The 23,882-nt window shown below is 47.7% G+C and overlaps 1 long non-coding RNA gene across 2 annotated transcripts in view; it reads left to right on the top strand.

Moving 5' to 3' along the window:
• LOC141409015 (uncharacterized) overlaps window positions 1–23,532 on the top strand; it is a 156,481-nt gene extending 132,949 nt beyond the window's left edge. The window contains exons 2-3 of one of the 2 annotated variants that reach the window (XR_012427073.1): window positions 20,123–20,369; window positions 20,610–23,532. This is a non-coding gene — a long non-coding RNA (uncharacterized lncRNA). Of the gene's footprint in view, window positions 1–20,122; window positions 20,370–20,606 lie in introns of those variants that run through there. The other variant, XR_012427072.1, reaches the window with a different exon arrangement.
• Window positions 23,533–23,882: the final 350 nt, after the last annotated feature.

Below are 23,882 nucleotides of genomic sequence, written 5' to 3'. Positions count from 1 at the left end.
CCCTGACGCCGGCTGTCCTCCAGGAATAAGCTGGGGTCCGCTGGTGCTGCTGTGGCTGCTGATGCATTTATTTATGTCTTCAGTGCTGTGGAGAGGAGTGGCACAGGCCTGGATTCCCCAGGGAGACAGTAAACTGTCAAGCTTGTGTTTATTATTATAACACGCATATTTGAAACTCCACAAACCTCCGATCCAGGGAGAGATGGAAATACGTTAGCCTCAAAACATACTTCAAAATACTTTGGTCTCAAAAAAACCTCTCAAGTCCAGCAGATAGCTTCTGGGACCCAGTGAACCCAAATCGCCCTCAGCCCTTGTTGAGAAAATCACTTTCTGGTGAGCGATCGAAGCCACTTACTGCACTTTATTATGTTGCCTTGGCAAGATGGGTTTGGGCAGAGAAGAAAGTACAAGAATGGAGTTTAATCAAACTCGAGCCTGGCCTTGGGAATAGCTGAAAAGTTAGCATTAAAACAACAGCTGCAGGTGAAGCTGTTCCGTGGGCCGCATCACCGCACCCACCCCCTCTTCTGGAGGGCACCGTGGGAGGGTGGGGGCGGCGTGAGCCTCGGAGTGGTGAAAAGAGGTGCCATCAAAGCACAGCCAGGTTTCTGTTCCTGTTTTCTGGTCCCTTCCCTGTTGAGTTTCCAGGGGCCCCACCAAAAGGTGTGGGGTTGCTCTGCTCTGCCTGAGAATCACCTTCCATATCCAGACCTGGAGGAGTGCCCAGGGTGGTTGAGCTTTGCTGGAGAAAACTGGTAGCTTAGGATATTCATGAAGCTGAGCTGGGGTTCCAAGGACATGATCCCACTGCAGGGTCCTCCTCAGCGTGCTGACAGTGTCTGCATAGCTGTAGAACCCCAGGCTCCGACGCAGTGGAGACTGCTGTGCCTGCTGAGGGTTTTTTTTTTTTCTTTTTTTCTTTTTTTCCTGGTCTCTCGAGCCCCAACAGCCTGTCCTGGTGCAGTCCTTCCCTCTGACTTGGCTTGAAATTTCTCCCAGGCCAAGGCAGTGAGCCGTGACCCCAATTCCATGTCAGGGGCAAGAGTGAATTCTGGTTCTGAGGCCCAACTACCTCGTCTCTCCAGCAGCCCAGGAAGGTGAACTGCGAAACTTCCTTAAAAGGGTCCAACTAATCAAGCCCTTCACATCTTCAGAGGCAGCCTGTGAAACTATGGAAGGAGATTTGCTTCTGTGGCATCCCAGGTTCTAGGGGCTGTAGGGGTTCTCCTCTGGACAGGCCAAGGGTTACCTTACAGATGCCGAAGGAGAAGTTAATGAGAGGAGAAGAAAAGGTGAACTTCTAACAGCTGGGGGTGGGAGTTTTCTTGGGGGAGAGAAAAAATTGTTTGAAAAAAACCTAAGTCATTCCTCCTTTTATACAATTAAAAAGTAAGTTATAGTAAAATAGGCTTCTTTTTAGTTTACAGTTCCATGAATTTTAATACACGTATAGACTCATAAAACTCCACCTTGATTAGGGCACAGAACAGCTCCATCGTCCCACGAAGCCCCCTCATGCTACCCTCTGTGTCAACACCTGTCCATCATCCCACTCCTGGCCATCACTGATCTGTCCTTTGTCACCATGGTTTTCTATTTTGGAGAATAACATACACATGGAATCATGTTGTGTGTTTGTTGCCGTTTGAGACGGGCTTCTTTCGCTCAGCAAAATGCCTCTGAGATTCATCCAAATTGTGGATCAAGAGTTCCCTCCTTTTTGTTGCTGAGTAGAATTCCATTGTATGGACACATCAGTTTGTGTATGCATTCATCTGAAGGACCTTTGGTTTGTTTCTAGTTTCTGATGATTATAAGTAGAGCTGCTCTAAATATCTGCATACAGGTCTTTGTGCAAACCTAAGTTTTTATTTCTCTGGGGACAATGCCTAGGAGAGAGATGACTGAGTCCTATGGTAAGTGTATGTTTAAGTTTATTTAAAAAACTGCCAAACTGTCTTATTGAATGACTATACCGTTTTGTATTCCTGTGAATAACAATGAGCACTCCAGTTGAGCGCTCCAAGTCCTTGCCGCCATTTGATATTATCATATTTTGACTTTACCACATGTTTGCTGTGTTTCAAATGTCTCCTTCAAAACTCATGTCAAAATTTAACTGTCATGGTGGAACTGTTAAGAGGCAATTGGGTCATGAGAGCTCTGCTTTATGAATGAATTGGTGCCATTATTGTGGGAGTGGGTTCCTGACGAAAAGCTCATTCATCCCACTCTGCCTGCTCTCCTGTGCACGCTCTTTTGTCCTTCTTCCTTCACCTCTGGGATGTGGGATGACACAGCATGAAGGCCCTCATCAGATGTTGGCCCCTTGATCTTAGATATTCCAGGTTCAGAATTGTAAGAAAGAAATCTCTGTTCTTTATAAAGTACTCAGTCTGTGGTTTTCTGTTATAGCAGCCAAAATGGACTAAGACAGTGGTGGTCTCTTGTTGTGATTTCAATTTGCATTTTCCTAATAACTAATGGTGTTGAACTTCATTTCATGTGCTTATTTGCCATCCACATAACCTCTTTGGTGAAACACCTGTTTAAGCCTTTTGACCTTTTAAAATTGAGTTGTTGAGTATTGAGAGTTCTTTATATATTCTCAATATAAGGCTTTTGTTGGATATGTGATTTATGCATAGTTTCTCTCTTCATTCTTCTAATGGTGGCTTTGGAAGAGAAAACATTTTTAATTTTGCTAAAATGTAATTTGTCTATTTTTTTTGTTTTATGAATCATGCTTTTGGTGTCATGGCTAAGAACTCTTTGCCTAAACCTAAGTGGTAGAAATTTTCTCCTATATTTTCTTTTAAAAGTTTACAGTTTTCCATTTTACATTTAGATTTTTGATCCATTTGAGTTAATTTTTGTATAAAAGTGAGGTGTAGGTTAAGGTTTTGTGTGTGTGTGTGTGTGTGTGTGTGTGTGTTGCTTATGAATGACCAATACCATTTGTTGAAAAGACCATCCTTTCATTATTGAATTGCATGTGTACCTTTGTGCAAACTTAGTGAGTTGTACTTGTGTGGTCTGTTACATTGATCTACGTGTCGGCCCACTGCTAATACCACCCAGTCTTGACTACTGTAGCTGAAGCCCATTAAGCCTAAAAAAACAGGATTCTTCCTGTTTCCATTTTCCTTTTTGTATTTGTCTTAGCTACTCTAGTTCCTTTTATAACCAGTTTGTCTATGTCTTCAAAAATCCTACAGGATTTTTGTGGGAATTGAATTAAATGTATAGATCCATTTGGGAAAGATTGGAATGTTTACTACATGAATCTTCCAAGCCATGAGCATGTTATGTCTCCATGTTTAGTTAGGTTTTTAGTTTCTTTTCTTTGTTTTTTTTTTTTTTTTTTTTTTTTTTGAGATTTTTGAGATGAAGTCTCACTCTCGTCACCCAGGCTGGAGTGCAGTGGTGCGATCTCAGTTCACTGCAACCTCCGACTCCAAGGTTCAAGCGATTCTCCTGCCTCAGCCTCCCAAGTAGCTGGGATTACAGGCGCCTGCCAACACGCTTGGCTAATTTTTGTATTTTCAGTAGAGAAGGGGTTTCACCATGTTGGCCACACTGGTCTTGAGTTCCTGACCTCAGGTGATCCGCCCGCCTCAGTCTCCCAAAGTGCTGGGATTACAGGCATGAGTGACCGCACCTGGCAGTTTTTAGTTTCTTTTATAAGCATCTTTAGTTTTCATTATACAGTTATTGTACATGTTTTGTTAGATTATTTTCAATTATCCTGTATTTTAAGAGATATGTAAGTGATATTGACTTTTAAATTTTGGTTTCCACATGTTCATTGCTGTTATGAAGAAGTATTATTGACTTTGTGTGTTGACCTTGCATCCTGCAACTTTGAAAAACTTATTCATTTGTTAGTTTTTTGGGGGTATGTTTGCAGTTCATTCTACAGAGACAATTATATCATCTGCAAATACGAACTGTTTTATTTCTCCCTTTCCAATCTGTATGCATTTTATTTCTTTTTCTTGCCTTATTGCCCTACCTAGTATTTACCTACCTAGTATCTTCACAGAATGAAGAATAAGAGTTACAAAAGTGGGCATCCTTGCCTTGTTTCTGATCTTAGGGAGAAAGCATTCAGTCATTCACAATTTAATATGATGCTAGCTGTAAGTATTTTGCAAAATGTTCCTTATCAGATTGAGGAAGTTCCCTTATGTTCCTACTTTGCCAGAAGTTTTTATCGTAAGTGGACATTTTCTATCTAATGATTTTTCTGCATCAATTAATATATGAATTATTTTATTTAGAATGTTTATGTGGTAGATTAAAAATCCATTGATGGAATTTTGAAGATTGAACTAGCCTTGCATTTCCAGGATATTCTTTTAACACATTGCTGGACTCAGTTTGCTAATGTTATCTCAAAGAGTTTTGCATCTATATTAATGAGGAACATTGGTCTGTGGGTTTTTTTTTTTTTTTTTTTTTTTTGAGACGGAGTCTCGCTCTGTCACCCAGGCTGCAGTGCAGTGGCCGGATCTCAGCTCACTGCAAGCTCCGCCTCCCGGGTTCACGCCATTCTCCTGCCTCAGCCTCCTGAGTAGCTGGGACTACAGGCGCCCGCCACCTCGCCCAGCTAGTTTTTTGTATTTTTTTAGTAGAGACGGGGTTTCACCCTGTTAGCCAGGATGGTCTCGATCTCCTGACGTCGTGATCCACCTGTCTCGGCCTCCCAAAGTGCTGGGATTACAGGCTTGAGCCACCGCGCCCGGCCGGGTTTTTTTTTTTTAATACTGCTGAGAAACAGTCTTTTATTGAGTAAAACACCTTGAAAGCCTCTTTGGATATGAAAGTTGATTCTCTGCATCTATTTTTCAGGGCATGGTGGGGAAAATTGGATCATGCATTGCCTACTTATAGGAGCAGAAATGGGGTGCAGGTTCATGAAGGTGATAGTAGTGGTGAAGACACAGGTTGAAGTTAGGGTTGGAAAAGAGAAGAGAGTTAATGAATGGGAGGAGGGAGGGGGGTGTGAGGGAGAGAGGAACCCAGCTATGGGCTGGAAGCTGGATTATCCCAGGAAGTGGTGCTAGGGAGAGCTGGGTGTTTAGGTGAAGGTGCTCTTCATAACAGGAATGTATGGAATCAGGCTTCAGCCTGGTGCTGGGTGGGGCTGAGTGTCACTACCTCTGCACCCTCAGCACCAGTAGCAACCCCATAGCACCCATAGCCTTGAGTGGGAGGGGCTTCGGACACCAGGAAACAAGCAAGGAAGCAAGCAAGAGTCGGGGGCTCTGGGGTGCAACAGGGATATTGCATGCCTGCTGGGAATTGCAAACGGGTGGAAAATGCAGTGGAGCCAGGAAAACCTGCAGCCCCCACCAACATAAAACAAACTCCTTCAAGAGGGGAAGTGTGGAGTTTTCACATGTTGAACCTGGATTTGGGTCTACTTTTATTTAATGATTGAAAGACAGGTGACTCCATAAAACTGGAGGACTTTGGGGAGATTTGGCAGCTTAGTGTGGGTTGTGGTGGTGGTGGCAGTGTCTTTTCTCAAGTAAAGCCTCCCAGGAGAGGCTTTTCTCAACAATCCCTCTGACCGTGGTGGCTCCATCCCTTGCCATCCCTTTCCTGCTTCCCTGTTCTTATTCTGTGGTACTTGCCACTTGCACTTCATTATATCATTAGTTGTTTACTGCCTGTCTTTATCTCCCAGAATGTCAGCTTCATGAGGGCAGGACTCAGGCTCTGCTCTATCCTCAGAGCTTGGGACAAGTTCCTGGCACATAGCAGACTGCCCATAAATATTTTTTGAGTAAATGAAGAAGTAAGTGTCTCCTTCAGGCTGTCCACCTCTGGCATACCCTGGGCCAGAGGCTGTGGGCTAGGTAGACTCAGGCAAGGTGTGGCCCATGCCCACCCATGCAAGCCCTGCTGCTTGTCAGTGGCAGCTGAGCACATGGCCTATTCCAGTCCCAAGTAGTGGTCTCCCAGCCCTCGATCTGACCCGGATCAAGCCGGCTGTGCTATTTCCCTTCAGCAGCACACCGTAGGGCGGGGCCAAATCTCCTACACATGGGTTGAATCATGCCTGCCAAAAAGACATGATGAAGTCCTAACCTCAGTACCTGTGAATGTGACATTATTTGGAAACAGAATCTTTGCAGATGTCATCGAGGGCGGGGGGTGCAAATCCAATGATTGATGTCCTTATAAGAAGAGGGAGATCTGGAGAGGGGAGGAAGCCACGTGAAGATGGAGTCGAGATGTGATCGAGGCAATCACGAGCCAGGGAACTCCAAGGATGACCACACTTACCAGAAACCAGAAGAGGCCAGATAGGATTCTTCTACAGACCTTCAGTGGGAGGGCAGTCAACACGTTGAACTTGGACTTCCAGCCCCCAGAACGGTGAGAGAATAAATCTTCTATGCAGGTGGGAGTGGGGCTCAGTGACCAGCTGGGTCTGTTTGCAGCCAGAGAAGAAAGGGCAAAGTGGGCAGGGGTTAGGCTTGGTGTCCTCTGTCCAGGCCAGGAAGGAGGAGGGTAGACAGGGGCCAAGGAAGCCCATAACAGCCACCGAGTGCCTGAGTCATCTCAGCACTGGCACAGAGTGGCTGGCCCCAAGGGGACCCTGGCCGCTGTCCCTCCGGCTTCCTCTCTCTATGATGGATACGGTCGGGACTGCCGTGGGGACAGCCTGTGCTCTTCTGAGTCAGACCAGCTGCTTCTCAGCAGGGACCGCAACATTTCCCGTGGCTCAGCTCAGGACAGTGGCTGGGGAGCTTCTCCGGGAGCATTTCTGGGAGGGCTTGGCTGGTGCATAGCAGGAAAATAACCAAACACTCTTTTCTCTGCTCTTCTCTCATCACTTGATGCAGAACACTTCTAACACCAAGAATGTGGGTTCCCCCCACCCCCAGTCATCAATTCAGTTCTCCAGCAGACACCAGCTGGGTGTCAATTCTCACGCGATCTACCTGGCGTTAGTGTCAGACCCCGCAGGTGAAGGGCTTAGCCCCACAAGACTGCCCCATTCAGATGCCAATCACGAGTCTGAGCTTGCAGACCTCCTGACCGATGGCTGTAAATCAAGGTTCTGCCATCTGCTAAGATGGCTTAGAGAACTCCGGAAAACTCGTTACTTACATTTACGGTTTATTATAAAGGGTACAGAGGGACAACTGGACAGAGATGCACAGGGCCAGGCATGGGACATGGGACACGGGGCTTCCATGCCCTCTCTGCAGCGTTCCACCCTCCAGGTACCCCCATATGTTTAGTTATTTGGAAGCACTCAAAACCCCATAGTGGAGGGATTTTCATGGAGGCTTCATCATGTAGACCAGATAGATGATTAACTCAGTCTCCAGCTGCTGTCCCCTTTCTGGAGGATGGTGAGAGTGGGGCAGCTGTAACCCCCCTGTGAATATAACTCCATTGGCCTGGGATCCACGTCCCCATCCGCCACAGCAGCCACAGCAAGTCCCACCCAAGGAGAGGCTGAGCTCAGACACGCTTATCCCTACCCACACCTGGTGTTCTTTCTCTACCTGCCCTGGTAGCCAAAGACAACGGTCATAATCTCTTGGGAGCCCTATGGCCCTGCCCACTGTCTGAGAATCCTGAATACTTTACAGATGTCTCTAGGGCAAGTTTGTATCCTCCTTATGGGACAGTGGCTATTGCAGTCTTGAAAGTGCCACCTCCTGGCTGGAGGCCGATCAACATAAAGCCAGCGCACTAAACAAAAACACAGCCAAGGACCCTCACAGAGTTCACCTCACTCCTCTGCTGCCTCCACTGGAGCAGATGCTGGTATCCACAGCTGCAAGACCTGAAGACAGATCATATCACATCACAGGACTCTTTGCAGGCAGACGCTCTCCAGTACCAGCCCAGAGCCCAGTAGCTCCACTGGGTGGCTAGACCCAGAAGAAGAAAAACAATCACTACAGTTCGGCTCCCAGGAAGCCCCATCCCTAGGGGGAGGGGGAGAACACCACCTCAAGGGAGCACCCCATGGAACAAAAGAATCTGAACAGCAGCCCTTGAATCCCAGATCTTCCTTCTGACACAGTCTACCCAAATGAGAAGGAACCAGAAAAAAATTCTGGCAATATGATAAAACAGGGTTCTTTACCACCCCCAAAAGATCACACTAGCTCACCAGCAATGGATCCAAACCAAGAAGAAATCTCTGAATTGCCAGAAAAAGAATTTAGAAGGTTGATTATTAAGCTAATCAAGGAGGCACCAGTGAAAGGTGAAGTCCAACTTAAAGAAATAAAAACAATACAGGATATGAAAGGAAAATTCTTCAGTGAGACACAGAGCATAAATTAAAAAAAAAATGACAACTTCCAGAAATCAAGGACACACTTAGAGAAATGCAAAATGCACTAGAAAGTCTCAGCAATAGAATCAAACAAGCAGAAGAAAGAACCTCAGAACTCAAAGACAAGGCTTTCAAATTAACCCAATCCATCAAATACAAAGAAAAAAGAATAAAAAAAAAAAAACAAAGTCTCCAGGAAGTTTGGAACTACATTAAACATCCAAACCTAAGAATAATTGGTGTTCCCGGGGAAAAAAGAAATCTAAAAGTTTGGAAAACATATTTGAGGGAATAATTGAGGAAAACTTCCCTGGCTTTGCTAGAGATCTAGACAAGAAGCTCAAAGAACACCTGGGAAATTCACTGCGAAATGATCATTGCTTAGGTACATTGTCCTCAGGTTATCAAAGTCAAGACGAAGAAAAGAATCTTAAGAGCTGTGAGGCAAAAGCATCAGGTAACCTATAAAGGAAAAACCAGAGTAACAGCAGATTTCACAGCAGAAAAGCTAGAAGGAATTGGAGTCCTATTTTTAGCCTGCTTAAACAAAACAATTATCAGCCAGTAATTTTGTATCCAGTGAAACTAAGCTTCATAAATGAAGGATAGATACAGTCTTTTCCAGACAAACAAATGCCCAGAGAATTCGCCACTACCAAGCCAGCACTACAAGAACTGCGAAAAGGAGCTCTAAATCTTTAAACAAATGCTCGAAATACACCAAAATAGAACTTCCTTAAAGCATAAATCTCACGGGACCTATATAACAATAACACAATGAAAAAAAGTATTCAGGCAACAAATAGCACAATGAATAAAATAGTACCTCACATCGCAATACTAACATTGAATGTAAATGGCCTAAATGCTGCACTTAAAATACACAGAATGGCAGGATGAATAAGAATTCACCAGTCAGGTTTCTGCTGTCTTCAGGAGACTCACCTGACACATAAGGACTCACATAAACTTAAGGTAAAGGGGAGGAAAAATATATTCAATGCAAATGGACACCAAAAGTGAGCAGGAGTAGCTATTCTTATATCAGAAAAAACAAACTTTAAAGCAACAGCAGTTAAAAAAGACAAAGAGGGATATTATGTAGTGATGAAAGGATTAAACAGGAAAATATCACAATTCTAAATATATATGCACCTTACACTGGAGCTCCCAAATTTATAAAACAATTACTACTAGACCTAAGACATGAGATAGATGGCAGCACAATAATAGTGGGGAATTTCAATACTCCACTGACAGCACTAGACAGGTCATCAAGACAGATAATCAATGAAGAAACAATAGACTTAAACTATACCCTACAACGAATGGACTTAACAGATACTTAGGAACGTTCTACCCAACAACTGCAGAATATCCATTCTATTCACTAGCACATGGAACATTCTCCAAGGTGGCCCATACGATAGGCCATAAAACAAGTCACATTAAATTTAAGAAAATCAAAATTATATCAAGTACTGTCTCGGACCACAGTGGAATAAAATTGGAAATCAACTCCAAAAGGATCTCTCAAAACCATGCAAACACATAGAAGTTAAATAACCTGCTCCTGAATAATCATTGGGCCAATGATGAAATCAAGATGGAAATGAAAAAATTCTTTGAACTGAATGATAATAATGACACAACCTGTCAAAACCTCTGGGATACAGCAAAAGCGGTGCTAAGAAGAAAGTTCATAGCATTAAATGCCTACATCAAAAAGTCTGAAAGAGCACAGATAGACAATCTAAGGTCACACCTCGTGAAACTGGAGAAACAAGAACAATCCAAACCCAAACCCAGCAGAAGAAAATAAATAATGAAGGTCAGAGCAGAACTAAATGAAATTGAAACAAACAAATGAAAATACAAAAGATAAATGGAACAAAAAGCTGGTTCTTTGAAAAGATAAATTGATAGAACATTAATGAGATTAACTAATAAAAGAAGAGAGAAGATCCAAATAAGCTCAATTAGAAACAAAATGGGAGATATCACAACTGATACAACAGAAATACAAAAGATCATTCGAGGCTACTATGAACACCTTTATGCACATAAACTATAAAACCTAGAGGAGATAGATAAATTCCTGGAAATATACAGCCCTCTTAGGTTAATCCAGGAAGATATAGAATCTCTGAACAGATCAGTAACAAGCAGTGAGATTGAAATGGAAATAAAAATATTGCCAAAAAATGTCCAGGACCAGATGGATTTACAGCTGAATTCTATCAGATATTCAAAGAAAAATTGATACGAATCCTATTGATATTATTCCAAAAGACTGAGAAAGAGGGAATCCTCCCTAAATCATTCTATGAAGTCAGTATCACCATAACACCAGAAGCAGGGAAGGACATACAAAAATAGAAAACTACAGGCCAATATCCCTGATGAACATGGATGCAACAATCCTCAACAAAATACTAGCTAACCGAATCCAACAGCACATCCAAAAGATAATCCACCATGATCAAGTAGGTTTCATACGAGGGATGCAGGGGTGGTTTAACATACATAAGTCAATAAATGTGATACACTATATAAAGAGAATTAAAGACAAAAATTATATGATTATCTTACTAGATGCAGAAAAATCATTTGACAAAATCCAACATCGCTTTATGATTGAAACCCTCAGCAAAATCTGCATAGAAGGGACAAACCATAGGTTTAAAGTCATCTATGACAAACCCATAGCCAACATTATACTGAACAGGGAGAAGTTGAAAGCATTCCTCTTGAGAATGGAATGGGACAAGGATGCCCATTTTCGCCACTTCTATTCAACATAGTACTAGAAGTCCTAGCAAGAGCAATCAGGCAAGAGGAATAAATAAAGGTCATCCAAATCGGTAAAGAGGAAGTCAAACTGTTGCTGTTTGCTGACGATGGGATCATATAATGAGAAAACCCTAAAGACTCATCCAAATAGCTCCTAGAACTGGTAAATGAATTTAGCAAAGTTTCAGGATACAAAATTAATGTACACAAATCAGTAGCCCTGCTATACACCAACAGTGACCAAGCTGAGAATCAAATCAAGAACTTAACCCCTTTCACAATAGCTGCAAAAATATTAAAATACTTAGGAATATACCTAACCAAGGATGTGAAAGACCTCTACAAGGAAAAGTACAAAACACTGCTGAAAGAAAGCATAGATGACACAAACAAATGGAAACACATCGCATGCTCATGGATGGGTAGAATCAATATTGTGAAAATGATCATACTGCCAAAAGCAATCTACAAATTCAATGCAATCCCCATCAAAATGTCACTGTCGCTCTTTACAGAACTAGAAAAAACAATCCTAAAATTCATATGGAACCAAAAAAGAGCCTGCATAGTCAAAGTAAGACTAAGCAAAAAGAACAAATCTGGAGGTATCACATTCCTTGACTTCAAACTACACTATAAGACCATACTCACCAAAACAGCATGGTACTGACACAAAAATAAGTGCATAGACCAATGGAACAGAATAGAGAACCCAGAGAAAAGCTAAATGCTTACAGCCAAGTGATCTTTGACAAAGCAAACAAAAACATAAATTGGGGAAAGGGCACCCTATTCAACAAATGGTGCTGGGATAATTGGCAAGCTACAAGTAACTGGATCTTCATTTCTCACCTTTTACAAAAATCGACTTAAGATGGATCAAAGACTTAAATCTAAGACCTGAACTGTACAGAGTCTAGAAGATAACATTGGAAAAACCCTTCTAGACATTGGCTTAGGCGAAGACTTTATGACCAAGAACCCAAAAGCATATGGAACAAAAACAAAGAAAAATAGATGGAACTTAATTAAACTGAAAAGCTTCTGCACAGCAAAAGAAATGATCAGCAGAGTAAACAGACAACCCACAGAGTGGGAGAAAATCTTCACAATCTGTACGTCTGACAGAGGACTAATATCCAGAATCTCCACAAAGAACTCAAATCGGCAAGAAAAAACCGACAAACAATCCCATAAAAAAGTAGGCTAGGGACATGAATAGACAATTCTCAAAAGAAGAGATACAAATGGGCAACAGGCATATGGAAAAATGCTCAAAATCACTAATTATCAGGGAAATGCAAATCAAAACCACAGTGTGATACCCCCTCACTCCTTCAAGAATGGCCATAATAAAAAAAATAGATGTTGGTGTGGATATGGCGAAAAGGGAACACTTTTACACTGTTGATGGGAATATAAACTAGTACAAACACTACGGAAAAGAGTGTGAGAAGATTCCTTAAAAAGTAGAACTGCCATTTGATCCAGAAATCCCACTACTGGGTATCTACCCAGAGGAAAAGAAGTGATTACATGAAAAAAAATTCTTGCATGTGCATGTTTATAGCAGCACAATTTGCAATTGCAAAAATATGAAAACAGCCCAAATGCCCATCAATGAAGGAGTGGATAAAGAAAATGTGATATATATGAAAATGCCCATATATGGAATACTACTCAGACCAAAAACAAAACAACAACAACAAAAAAAAACAAAAAAACGAACAAAATAATGGCATTCACAGCAACCTGGATGGAATTAGAGACTATTATTCTAAGTGAAGTAACTTAGGAATGGAAAACCAAACATCATAAGTTCTCATTCATATGTGGGAGCTAAGCTACGAAGACGCAAAGGCGTAAGAATGATACATTGGACTCTGGGGACTTGCGGGGAAGGGTGGAGGGTGGTGAAGGATAAAAGACTATACACTGGGGACAGTGTACACTGCTCAGGTGATGGGTGCACCAAAATCTCAGAAATCACCAGTAAATAATTTATTCATGAAAGCAAGCACCACCTGCTCCCGCAGCACTGCCAGGTTCATCATTCTTCATGAAATCAAGACTTGACAGTGTTTTAGGGCACACAGGTTCATGCTGGGTGGGCACTAGCTCCTCCTGGCTGGTTTTGGCCCCAACTCTTTTCCTGATGGGGGCTGGGAGCTGCTGGACTGGGGGTGCTGGGAGCTGGGCTCGAGGTGGAGGCTCAGGGTCAGAGCCTCGCTTCTCTTTCCTTGCATGGGGCCTGGTTTCAGGGTTCTTCTTGTTTGGAGCAAGCGGTCTGGGACTGGATGAGGAACTGGTGTGTTTCCTGAACCAGGATCTGTGAGCAGGCAGGTACTGGGGGAGGGTGGCAGGGAGAGGAAGGGGAGGAAGGAGGAGGAAGGAGGGAAGAGGAGGAGGAAGAGGAGGACACAGTGATGGGGAAGGGAGGAGGGGGAGGAGGAAGAGGAGGACACAGTGATGGGGAAGGGAGGAGGGGGAGGGGGAAGAGGAGGACACAGTGATGGGGAAGGGAGGAGGGGGAGGAGGAAGAGGAAGACACAGTGATGGGGAAGGGAGGAGGGGGAGGAGGAAGAGGAAGACACAGTGATGGGGAAGGGAGGAGGGGGAAGGGGAAGAGGAGGACACAGTGATGGGGAAGGGAGGAGGGGGAGGGGGAAGAGGAGGACACAGTGATGGGGAAGGGAGAAGGGGGAGGAGGAAGAGGAGGACACAGTGATGGGGAAGGGAGGAGGGGGAGGAGGAAGAGGAGGACACAGTGATGGGGAAGGGAGGAGGGGGGGGGAAGAGGAGGACACAGTGATGGGGAAGGGAGGAGGGGGAGGGGGAAGAGGAGGACACAGTGATGGGGAAGGGAGGAGGGGGAGGGGGAAGAGGAGGACACAGTGATGGGGAAGGGAGGAGGAGGAGGAAGAGGAGGAGGAGGAAGAAGAGGCAGAGAGACATGGGCAGTTCTGCAGCAGGAAGTCGAGGTGATTGGGAGATGGGGTCTCATTCTAGGGTCTGAGCTGTCTACTTGGAGGGAGGAACGCTGTAGCTTGGATGATCCCAAACAGTGGGGAATCCGAAAGTCAATTATATCTGGATTTGAAGGAATCACTTAATTATATTTGCTGCAGGTTGGCCTTCCTAATTATGATTAATTAAGCTAATGCTGGGCTTAGTTTGCCCTCCGAGGGCTACCAGGTGACGCCAGATGTGGGAATCGCTCCCCAGCTGACAGAGCCCGGTTGTGGTGGGGTTTCCAAGCAGCCTAGGGCCCACACTGTGGGGCAGCTCCCTCTGTTGCTGGGGGAAAGGAGCCTGGTTGGCTCTTCTCTGCTTTTCTGCCATGAAACGGCTGCTCTAGCTGCCTCCAGGCGACCACAGGCAACCAGGCCATCAGCCCAGTGCCCAAGGTGCCCAGTCTTGCAAGGTGCCCAAGTCAGACGTTCAGTTCTGTAGTTCAGGCCTCCGAACCAGGAAATTGTATTTGCTAGCTGCAAATGAACTGCTGTCCCACGGGGCCCTTCCTGAGCCCTGCAAGAATAACAGCAGCACAGTTACCCACTTAGAAGCTCCCTTCAGAGGCAAGCACTCTGTGTACCTCAGCGGGTGCCTGCCCACGTGCGGCCTCTGCCGGGGAAGTGGCATCTGATTTCCTCGCGTCAGCTGCGCACACGGCATCTGGGGAGAGGAGGTGGCCGAGCATGGGAAACTTCCCATGCTGTTCTTGGTGAGCAGGGAATAGAACTGGTCTGTCCATAGACATCATGGAGAGGTTGTCTGTTGGTGGGAGCTGGAGAGATGTCCAAGGGCTCCCAGATGTCTGGGCCATCGAGGGTGGGAGGTGACCTGATACCACCTCCTGTCTGGTGGGAGCGCTGGCTTCAGGCTGGATTCTGGTTTACATCTTTCATTTCAGTGAATGCCAGGGTGTGTTCTAGAACAGCCATTTGCGGGGCCTCACCTGGGGGCTGCAGTGGTGAGTCGACATGACCCCTGAGCTCCTCAAGTGAGGGTGCACTTCTGACTTTTCCAGAGAAAGGGAAGGAAACTGTATTCCCCACTCGTTTCCCCATGGCCGGCTCCTCCAGGCCTACAGTCAAGGCAGAGAACACAGTGTCTCCGACGACTGCCAGAAGTTGGTGGCCAAATAGTGATGGTTCTGAGCAGTGATGGATTAACACGTCGCTCCAATTTCTCGGTCAGTTTCTTGTATTCTGGGCCATGTCTCCATGGACAGAGATGAGACGCCCCACCATACCTTCCCATCTCTCTCAGCCAAATTGTCCCTTTGATGCTGGGCCAGGACTTAATATACAGCCAAGGGAGGAACAGAAATTTCTGCTCAATGATTTGTGCTGTGATCACACAGGGGTGGCCCCTGTGTACAGATGGCTTCCTGAGTGTCTGGGGTATTAGCTCAGGCAGCTCCGACCCTCGGGCCCAGCCTGGCATGGATCTTGCCCTGGGAGCCTCTGGCTGTGCTGGGAACAGGGGACCCTCCTTCCCTTGGTACATTCATCTCACATCAAGGAATTTCCATCTCCCTTGCTTGAAAATCAATTACTGAACTAAATTGCTCATGGACGCACTAGCATATAATAACTGTGCCACGCTGGGCCCGTGGTTATCCTATGGAGTCTGGGCCAAATTATGAATTACATCAGCTCCCCAGAGGGGCTTCGCTTCGAATCAGGCCTTGGCCAGACAGACTTCTTCCACAAAGAGTGCATGGGAGTAGCTCTGGGCAACGGACCAGGGCGGACGCTGGACGGCGGCCTCTACTGAGTGGGGGTGTCCATGGGGACCCCAGAGGCCAGGGGGCAGGCAGAACATGTGAGTGTCCCAGCTGGGCTACTGCAGCTGCGGCTGGCTCACGGGTGCCCTGAAAGACGCCCTGGTCACAGGTCAGGATCTTGGCAGAGCCTCAAGGCAGGAGTTAGTTCTCCAGGAGGAGGAAAGGGAGGAAAGGAGGAAATCAGAGAAAAAGAAGAGGGATGAGGAGAGAGAGGGAAATTGGGTGGCGGAGAGAGAGAAGAAGAGAGAGGAAGATGGAGAGAGGGGGAGAAGGAGAGAGAGGGAAAGAGAGGGAGAAGGAAGGGGGAGAAAGAGGGAGGAAGGGGAGAGGGAGAGAAATAGGGGAGAGAGAGAGTAAGGGAGAGAGGGAGATGGAGATGGAGGAGAAGGAGAGCAGGAGAGAGGGGGAGAAGGGGAAAGAAACAGAGAGGGAGAAGAAGAGAGAGGGAAAGAGAGGGAGAAGGAAGGGCAGAAAGAGGGAGAAGGGGGAGAGAAAGAAGAGAGGGAGAGAAATAGGGGAGAGAGGGAGATGGAGGGAAGGAGAGAGCAGGAGAGGGGGGGAAAGCGGGAAACAGAGAGAGAGGGAGGAGAGGGAGAGAGCGACGGGGACAGAGCGAGAGAGAGAGAGGAGGCAAGTGAGGGAGAGAGAGAGAGAAACAGAGTCAGAAAGAGAGACAGCGCGAGAGCAGGAGAAACGTGGGCGCATGGGTGGGGATGGGTGGGGCTCTCTCAGGTTGGCCACCGGTTTCTGAAGAGAGATTGATTGAAAAATTACCCAGGAAAGCAGACCAATGAGAAGGCTTTTGAATTTTTACTTTATTTTATGTATTTATTTTTGAGACAGGGTCTCACTCTGTTGCTCAGGCTGTGTGCAGAGGCTCACTGCAGCCTTGACCTTTGTGGGCTCAAGTGATTCTCCCGCCTCAGCCTCCCAAGTAGCTGGGACTACAGGTGTGCACCACCACACTCAGCTAATGTTTGTATTTTTTGCAGAGACAGGGTTCACCATGGTGCCCAGGTGGCTCTCAAACTCCTGGGCTCAAGCGATCCACCCGCCTCGGCCCCCAAAGTGCTGGGATTGCAGATGTAAGCCACTGCGCCTGGCTCCTCCCCTTATTTTTAAAGTCAGGAAGTCAATATAGAGGGCTCTTTAAAATCACAAAGAAAAAAGAAAAATACCCATTTTATTGATTTACTGGCTGAATCATTTTCCTCTGGAATCTTTTTTTTTTTTTTGGACAGTGTCTCGCTCTTGTCACCCAGGCTGGAGTGCAGTGGCGCAATCTCGGCTCACTGCAACCTCCGCCTCCTGGGTTCAAGCAATTCCCCTGCCTCAGCCTCCCAAGTAGCTGGGACTACAGGTGTGTATCACCACGCCCGCCTAATTTTTTGCATTTTAGTAGAGATGGGGTTTCACCATGTTGGCCAGGATGGTCTCGATCTCCTGACCTCATGGTCTGCCCGCCTCAGCCTCCCAAAGTGTTGGGATTACAGGCGTGAGCCCCCGCGCCCGGCCTCCTCTGGAATCTTTACTGAGCCCTGCCATGGTGGGGACTGTTGTCAGCACTGGGTATGAGACCTCCTGGGAGCCCTCAGCTGGGCAGGAGCCTGGGGGGTCAGAAAGGATCAAGGTTTGGAATCAAGCGCCTCAGCTGGTGCCTGGGTGGGAAGCCCACCTCGCTGGACAGGTCAGGACGGTGTTTCCCGGACTGCAGATGAGAGGGAGCCAGCCCTGTAATGGGGTGGGGAGAAGTGTTCCAGACAGGGGAACAGCACCTGCGGGGACCTCGAGAGCTTAGACAGGCAGGGATGGTGCCCAAACCTAGACTCTGATGAAATGGCCAGCGAGGCTGCCGAGAAGGGTCAAGCTCGAGTCAAGAGAAACTCACAGTGAGACGTTGAGCCCGGAGGCTGCTTTTCATTAAATTGGCAGTGAACAAATAATATCACACGGATATTACCAGGGTGCTGGGGATCGGGGAGTTCTGAAGATGGCAGGTGGGGTGAACGTGGTGTAATCTCCCCTGCAACTGGTGAGCAGCAGGCATCGAAAGCTACCTGGTGTCCTCGCTCTGGACCGGGCACCTCTACTGCCAGGAATGTCTGTTCTGAGAAATCCTCAACGATGTGCACCGCAACTCAAGGGTGCTCCCTGCAGCACTGGAAACGGCGGCCAATCACCTTGTCACCTTGTTTAAGTGAAGGGCAGTATTTTTTATCAGGTGATACTATGAAATGTTCATCCTATTTTCAGAATGTATTAAGTGAACAAGTAGGTTATGAGTTCAATAAGATCCCAGGTGCTTTTTTTTTTTTTTTTTTTTTTGTGCATTTTCTCCTAGGACCAAAGGCTGGGAGGATAAACAGCAGCACCCCAACAGTGGGTATGGCTTGGTGGTAAAATTATGGGAAATTTGGATTTTCCTCTGGTTTCTTTCAGTGTTATTTTGGTGATTAAGAAAAAAAAATCGCTGGGCATGGTAGCTCACTCTTGTAATCCCAGCACTTTGGAAGGCCGAGGTGGGTGGATCACTTGAGGTCAGGAGTTTGAGACCAGCCTGGGCAACATGGCAAAACCCTGTCTCTACTAAAAATATGAAAATTAGCTGGGCATGGTGACTCGCACCTGTAATCCCAGCTACTTGAGAGGCTGAGGCAGGAATATCCCTTGAGCCAGGGAGGTGGAGGCTCCGGTGAGCTGAGATTGTGCCACTGCACTCCAGCCTGGGTGACAGAGTGAGACCTTGTCTCAAAAAAAAAAAAAAAAAAAAAAAAAAAAAAATCAATAAAGATACACGTTTAGAAGTATGTTTGTTCTCAGGCCCGCTTCATCTCTTCCCAATGATTATTTAATCCCTGCCCTCCAACACCAGCTCAAGACGTCTCAAGTTCATTTCCCATGTGGTCGCTGGCCTCATCTTTTTAACGCACAGTGTGAAGATGGCCCACGCCACAAACACTGCCGCTCACTTTCCACTGCCCTCAGGGGCACCCCTGCTCTGCAGAACCTGGTGTTCAGTGGCCGTCATTACCCTACCTCCTTTTCAGCTGTTTTCTGGCAGGTTCTCTATGATCTAGTCCTCAACCTCAGCCCTCCTAAAGACCTCTTGCTCTTTTATGCACCTCCATGTTTGTCCATTCTGCTGCTTCTTTCTGGAATGTTAAGCTTCGTATCTTTCTTCTTGGGAACATCTACTCATCCTTCAAAACCCTTTTCAAATTCCCCCACTGTAAGAATATCTGTTCTGGTTTAAGCCCTAGGGCTCTCAGGATGCAGTCCCTGCAAATTCTTTGCATGATTCGCCCTGTCCTCATCTCTTACCCTCCTGCTCCTTCCTCGTCAGCCCCCATCCAGCTCTGTTCTGTACGCTGAACTTCTCTGACAGGTGCCCAGCGCACCATGCCTCACGTACAGGCTGTTCCTCCCTGCCTGGAGTCCTCCTCTCTCCCTACCTCATGGACTCCCCAGGCACCTCCTTGCCTGCCTAACTCCTGCCCTTAAGTTTTAGCCTAAGGATCCTGCCCCTGGGAAGCCTCCTCTGAATCCCCGCTTGGCCTAGGGGTGTCTCGCCTGGTTCCTGCAACCACCCCCGTCCTGCTGTGTTCACCGTGTGGGACCACAGCTTTCTGTTGACTTGTCTGTTTCTCCACCAGAGTCCAGGTGAGCTCTGAGGGCCACAGCTGTCCTTGGATGGGGATGTAGAGGATGAGGATGAGGAAGACTGGCTTGCATGGCCCAGGCTCCCTCTGAACCCCTGAAGGCATTTGTACTGGCCCCCGTCTCTCTCCCTGCACCGCACTGAGGCACTGATGGTTCTTTCTCCCGCTGGACAGTGCTTGCTCATAGTCAGGGACCCACCTGATTTGACTTCACCCAAGAAATGAGACGGAAAGTCCACACCCAGCTTGATACCAGTTCAGGCACCCGGGTGCCTGCCACCAGAAGCTCCCAGTTCACAAAAGGCTGCAGGGATGGTGCCCACAGCAAGGCTGTACACCCCTGGCTTCCTAGCCAGGCACAGGAGGGGACAAGGTGCAGAGGGAAGGAGTGGCGCTGAGTCTCCAGGCTGCAGTGTGGATGCAGCAGCCACAGCCCTGGGGGCAGGGGTTTCGGTGAGTGCAGCCTGTCCTCCGCCATGCCTGTCCGGCCTGAAAGTGCACCTGGAGCTGGGGCTGATCCAGAGCTCCTCATTTGCAAAAGGACTGTTTTTCCAGCAGGACCTGGAGACTCAGGGATGGGATGATGCCCTTGGAAGCCGTGAATATGCACCTTGGAATATCTGGAAGATCCGGGAAGATCCCGGCTGAGCCCTCTGCCAGTGTCTGCTGGGGAAGGAGCCTGTTTGCAGTCTGATGGCCCCAGCTGCTGCTGGTCTCGCTCTGTGGCCTTGGACAAAATGACCATCATCTCCAGCCTCAGCATCCTCTTCCTCTTCCGCGGAGGGGCCAATGACCACACCCAAAGGTGATTCTCTCTGCGTTGTTCTCTCTCAACTTTCTTATTTATTTATTTTTTGTTTTTTTTGAGATGGAGTCTCACTCTGTCACCCAGGCTGGAGTGCAGTAGCACCATCTCGGCTCACTGCAGCCTGTGTCTCCTGGGTTCAAGCGATCCTCCTGCCTCAGCCTCCCGAATAGCTGGGACTACAGGCGTGTGCCACCACACCCAGCTAATTTTTTTGTTTGTTTTTTGTATTTTTAGCAGAGATGGGGTTTCACCTTGTTAGCCAGAACGGTCTCGATCTCCTGGCCTCAAGATCCACCCACCTTGGCCTCCCGAAGTGCTGGGATCACAGGCGTGAGCCACCGCGCCCAGCTTCTCTCTCAACTTTCAACACCACTCCAATCCCAGCCCGAGGAAAGGCAGGGCTGACAAGTGCGGCAGGACCGTGTGCTCAGCAGGCTTTCAGCTCACCCTGGGAGTGCACGATGGTGCCTTGCTCACTCGAACGATTCAAAGATGAAGCCAGTTGGAAGTAATTGTTTAGATTAAACTTCATTACCCTTAATAAATAATTAACCTGTCAGATGTACGGCACTTACCAAGGAGCCTGCTCTTCTGCTCAGAAAGAATGTGCTCGGAACCAAGGTTTACCGTGTGGTTCCAGGCAGCTTCCCCACACCACCGATTATGTTCAGACGGACGAGGCTTCCTGGAGGCGGGATGTGTGCTTGCGGGTGGAGCTGACCTCATCTGGCTGTTGTTTCTGAGCAGGTTCGAAGTGGCAGAAGGGAGAGGCTTCCCTGGTGGTGGCCAAAAGACCTTCGCCAGGAGCAGGGAGTCCCTTCCCCCTCATCACACAGGCTGCAGGAGCTCTTGGTCCAGCTGCCAGATCTCTGTGGCTCAGAGGGTAGAGGGTAGAGGTGAAGGACTCAGCACCCCCCAGCCCACCCTCTCCATGCCCGATGAGCTCTCTGCGCTCTTATGACTCAGTGATGCTGGACAGCTTCCCAGACACATGCAGATACTGAAGCTGTCCCGTGGGCTTCCTTAGCAGAGGTGGGATCTGGCTTGTAGGTGACCTATGCCGGGAGTCTGTCCTGAGAGTGAGGTGAGCTGTCCAGAGTCATAGTGCCCACCATGGCCTTGACGGCAGGTGGCCTCCCACCCAGTGCCACTGCTGCCCTGCCGCCTGCCTCACCAAGCCCAGGTCATCACCAGTGACTCGGCCTGGTGCCTGGGATGGTTCGGGGAGGGAAGTGGCACTGTGTGTATGAGGCACAGAGCAAAGGTTCGGTGAGAAAGTGGAGGCTGACCCGAACCTCTCCCCAACCCACGGAGGTAGCGTCTCAGGAATGGCTGCTGGCAATTGCCGTGCCCTTGGCCAGGCTAGAGAAGCCGGCTGGCTGGACCCCAGCTTCTGTGGATAACTCCCTCAGAGCCAGGGGAAATTGTTCCAGGTCCTGACCCAGAGCTTGGTGGAGCCGGTGGTCAGCCCTGCCCCGCCTCCCCGTCCCCTACTGTGTACAAACAACACCCACGACTGGTGTGGTCTGCACGTCTGTGTATCTGTGTACCCCCAAAACTCATAGGTTGAACTCCTAACCCTCAGGGTGATGGGATTGGGAGGCGGGGACTTTGGGGAGTGATGAGGCTATAGGGACGGAGCCTCATGAATGGAATGAATGCCTTTATAAGAAGAAGCCCTGGAGCACTGCCTGGCCCCTTCCACCAGTGAGGACACAGTGAGAAGGCGCTGTCTGCAAGTCAGGATGGGAGTGACATGGTTTGGCTCTGTGTCCCCACTCAAATCTCATCTCAAATTGTCATCCCCATGTGTTGAGGAAGGTGCCTGGTGGAAGGTGATTGGATTATGGGGGTGGTTCCCCCATGCTTTCTCATGATCATGAGTGAGTTCTCAGGAGATCTGATTGTTTAAAAGTGTGGCACTTCCCGCTTCACTGTCTCTCTCCTGCCACCACGTAAGACGTGCCTTGCTTCCCCTTCATCTTCCATCATGATTGTAAGTTTCCTGAGGCCTCCCTAGGTCATGCAGAACTGTGAGTCAATTAAACTTCTTTCCTTTATAAATTCCCCTGTCTTTATAGCAGTGTGAGAATGGACTAATACAGGGGCCCCTCACTAGGAGCTGAATCTGCCAGCACCTTGATCTTGGACTTCCAGCCTCCAGACTGTGAGAAATAAATGTCCATTGTTTGAGAGCCTCCCCGTCTGTGGTGTTCCCCCATAGCAGCTTGAATAGACTGAAAGGGCAAGGGTGGTGAGGGCTCGTTTTACCTCTGAGGGTCAGGACAGGCCAAAATTGTCCCATGGCCCTGCCAGGCAGGACGTCTCTCTCTTCCCTGCATCTGGACCCACAGGCCTGTCAGCTCTGGTGCACGTGTTGGGGGCACAGAGATCTCTTCAGGAGGGGACACCTCAGGTTCCCAGAAAAGCAGAAGGAGGCACCTGCATCTTGCTAGGCAAATATCCTGCTCAGGGATTTGCTTGTCAGAAACACTTCAGGTTAGTACCTGTCAGTGCTTTAGGGGCTGATGGTGATTTGCATATGTAGATGAGACAGTGCCATACTAAGTAATTTCACATGCATCACTTCATTTGAATTTCACGACTCCTTGGCATGAGAACAACAATGATTATTTAGAAATTAGAGTATTTAATAACAGCAGCAATGAGATGACAATGACAGTGACGGTGATGATGTGTGTCATGATGAACTGCGTGGAAGCCCTGTGCCAGGGGCACCGTTGTCCGCACCTTGGAGGCGAATGACCGAAGTCAAGAGAGGAGAGGGCCTGCCCAGGATCCCAGGGCCCAGGGCTGCCGTCCCACTGTCTTCATGGTGTAGGGGCAGCCCTCGTCGGTCCTCACCATGACGAGTATGCTGTAAAGATAGGGCACCCCGGACCCTGACAGCTCAGCCCTGCAGGGGCTGCCCTCGCCGGCTCCCCTCCTACCAGGACAGGTGCACTGGGCAGGGAGGCGCTCACTACTACCTTCCACCAGCAGAAACAAGCAAAGCAGCGGGCGAATATCTGTGGCCCGCTTGGCGTAAATCAGACGCATACCGTAGCTGCCTGGGCTTCTATGCTGCAGCATTCGCAAGGCAATTAGCTTGAAAATGGAATTGATGTGCATTGATTTTTTAAATAAAGTTATTGTAATATATTCACTCGTTAGAATCTGAAGCTGAAAATAGACGTTGTGTTTCTGATGACAGGCCTGTCCTTATAAATCACCGGGGACGGTAGAAACAAGTCCTCATTCCACATCATCATTTCCTATTAGAACCGACATGCCCATCTTGGGCGATTTTTCATCTCCTGTGTGAGGGCTGGACACATTCCAGTCCCCTCAAGGCTCTTCTGAAGAAGACGAGGCTGTGGGTGATCAGCCTGGGAGGTAGGGCCTGGAGATGGGGACGCTGTCGGTGGTACAGCCAGTCCGTCGTGGCTCCCGGGGCCAAGCTGTTGGGTTATACACCCTGGGTGGGGTTGGAGCACAGTCAAGATGGAA

This window comes from Macaca fascicularis, chromosome 1 (genome assembly GCF_037993035.2).
Source record: "Macaca fascicularis isolate 582-1 chromosome 1, T2T-MFA8v1.1".
Taxonomy (NCBI): domain Eukaryota; kingdom Metazoa; phylum Chordata; class Mammalia; order Primates; family Cercopithecidae; genus Macaca; species Macaca fascicularis.
The sequence above is the reverse complement of the archived record's forward strand: the minus strand, read 5'-3'. Positions and strand labels throughout refer to the sequence as shown.